General features: G+C 54.1%; 1 long non-coding RNA gene across 1 annotated transcript; it reads left to right on the top strand.

Moving 5' to 3' along the window:
* The first annotated feature begins 7 nt into the window (after positions 1-7).
* Positions 8-1,073, top strand: LOC107182982. Its single transcript, XR_001513760.1, has 2 exons — positions 8-110; positions 594-1,073. It is a non-coding gene; the product is annotated as an uncharacterized LOC107182982 (long non-coding RNA).
* Positions 1,074-2,677: the final 1,604 nt, after the last annotated feature.

Genomic DNA, 2,677 nt, shown 5'->3' with positions numbered 1-2,677 from the left:
CGCCTCTTCTGCTGCTCAACTCCGCGCCCTCCGCGCGCCCTCCAGCCCGCCACCGCCGCGCCGCTGGGGAGAGAGCTTTTCCTTCCTTCCGCGCTCTCCAGGCGGATCCGGTGAGCTCGCTCTCTTTCTAACATTCCTCTCAAGGGACTTTCCCCTTAGGCCTGAAAATTCCCAAATCGGAGCCGCCGGAATGGGCTGAGAGCAGGGCAAACACCAAGGCGGGGCCTCCGGGCGGTGCAGGACGCGGCACCTGGTGGAGCCTGGGTCAGCAGGTTTGCGGGCAGCCCCCTCCCGCCTAGGAGCCCCCAAGCGGCCCACCCCTCTTCTTGCCTCCAATTCTGGGGGCAGGGGGTAGGGGCCAGAGGCTGGCTACCTAGCCAGGAGGGGAGGGACTGCATCCCGGGAGCTCTGCAGTGTGCCAGGAGGCACTCCTGCACTTCACCTGCGGGCGGGCGGTGTAAATGCTGGCTGGTACCCTGCTCCCTCCTGGCTGCCAAAACCCGGAGCGATTGGCACCTGCGTCCTAGATTTCCCTTGGTGTTTTTGGAAATGCATTTACTGGGAAAATGAAATCACATTTTGTCTCAACACAGAATGACTCTGAGCAGAATCTAACAAGACGCGTCTATGAATTACAATGCCAACTTCAGCTCTTGCTTTCTTCAATTCATTATGATTCAATGTTTCAACCCCACCATGAGGCCACCCACCCACCCACCCACCTCCTGAAAAATACATGATAGGTGGCTGGTCCCAAAGAGGCATCTCTTGTCACTTGCTCTGGCCTCAAGCAGGGGTTTTCCACCTGCATACCCTGCTGGGACTGGCCTCTGCTTGGACCGACCCCACCTGTCTTTAAGGCAAAGTCCCCCTCCTCAAGGCTGAAACCACACCACATCCTCCACCAGCCACGCCTCCGGCCACTCTCCTGGCAGATCAACGGTTCCTTTTCCTGTGTTCCCACTGGACTTGGCTCCTTCCTCCCTCTGGGCTCTGATAAGCTGTTTGCCATTTTGCAGATTGATTCATTCTCGGCATTATTCTAAAAAGTATTAAAGTGGTACTGACAGTCATGTTCTGCCCCCACTCTGGACTGAGTCTTCCTTCAGGCTGGTCCCATGTTCAGGTATCTCCCCATCAACAGTGTCTAGCACACAGTGGGTACCCAATGAACAGCAACCGAGTGGGATGAGGCCATTAGGGAATCATTCATTCACTCGGCAAACGTGCACCCTGTGATGACTGTATGTGGCAGGCACTGTGCTCGTCCTGGGGATATGGTAATGGCCAGGCCGACGGGGTCCTTGCTTTCATGGGCTTGGAAGCAGTCAGAGCTAAGAGCCCTGAGGAAGGAGGTTGAGGGCTTACTCCCCCTTCTCACCCCTCACCCCTCCCCCGCCCCGCGGTCTTTGTCAAGTGCTCCCTGTCCAATAATAATGTAAGATAACGGGTCGACACCACAGTTCTTAGGACTGATAAGCGGCTACAGGAAGTACAGAAATGTGTCAAGATAAACCAAACCTCTTGGAAAGGAGTCAAATGTTACCTGCTTCCTCCTTCACCAACTCAACCCTGCCCCAGACTCAGCAAGGGACAGACAGCTCTGCGTCTGCAAGGCAGCCTTCCTGTCACCCAAGGCGTGGGTCCCATTCCCCCAGCTGAAATTCTTCACCTACCCAGGCCTGGACCCGGACTCCACAGCTGTCTGACCTGGACCCCTCTGTCATTTGCTGTGTGACTTTGGACAAACGTCTCTCAGCCTCAGTGTCTCCTTCATCTGTGAAATGTAGACATTAATTTCTCTTTCTCACCAAAGTGTTCAGGGATGAGTAGGGTGATGCCTGAGGTGTTCAGCACAGAACCTGAAGTGCTATTCTTCTTCTTTTTTAAAAAAATATATTCTTATTGATTTCAGAGAGGTAGGGAGAGGGAGAGGGGAGAGGGAGAGGGGGAGGGAGAGGGAGGGGGAGAAGGAGGGGGAGAGAGAGACTCCAATGATGAGAGAGAATCATTGATGGGCTGCCTCCTGCATGGCCCACGCTTGGAGATCAAGCCCATAACCAAGGCATGTGCCCTGACTGGGAATCGAAATGTGACCTCCTGGTTCATAGGTTGACACTCAATCCCTGAGCCACACCAGCCAGACTATTCTTATTCTTATTATCTTATTATTATTACCTGTCCACTCGCATGAGTCTTAAGCTGTGACACAGCCTGGGGCGTGGATTTGGGAGTCGCAAAGCCACACGTAGTCCCAGCTCCGCTGCTCGTTTGTGTACAACTTTGGACAAAGCCCTTCATCCTCCGAGCCCTCTTTTCTTCATTTGCCCAATGGCCATGATAAGCCCTTTTTCCAAGATGGTGGTGAGGTCACGCAGCTGACATCTGGGGTCTCCAGGGCAACGAGCAGCACAGAAGTGCTTGGTCAGGAAAGAAGCTGTGGACGCCGGAGCTGCAGAGAGGAGACAGGGCCCTGGATAACTTGACCCCACGATGGGGCTCATCTCTGAGGAAAGTCCGGCCCTGCCAAAGCAACCGCAGGAGGGACTCAGAATTCAATAAATCTAGGCGCTTTTTTCACAGCAACATAATTTTGAAGTTGATCGTTCTGAATGGCCCGAGGATGATGTTATAAATATGCAAGTGGCTCTTGGCAGCAAAAAGGTTCCCCGCCCCT

The sequence above is a fragment of the Myotis davidii genome, unplaced genomic scaffold (assembly GCF_000327345.1).
Source record: "Myotis davidii unplaced genomic scaffold, ASM32734v1 scaffold217, whole genome shotgun sequence".
Classification (NCBI taxonomy): Eukaryota; Metazoa; Chordata; class Mammalia; order Chiroptera; family Vespertilionidae; genus Myotis; species Myotis davidii.
The sequence above is the reverse complement of the archived record's forward strand: the minus strand, read 5'-3'. Positions and strand labels throughout refer to the sequence as shown.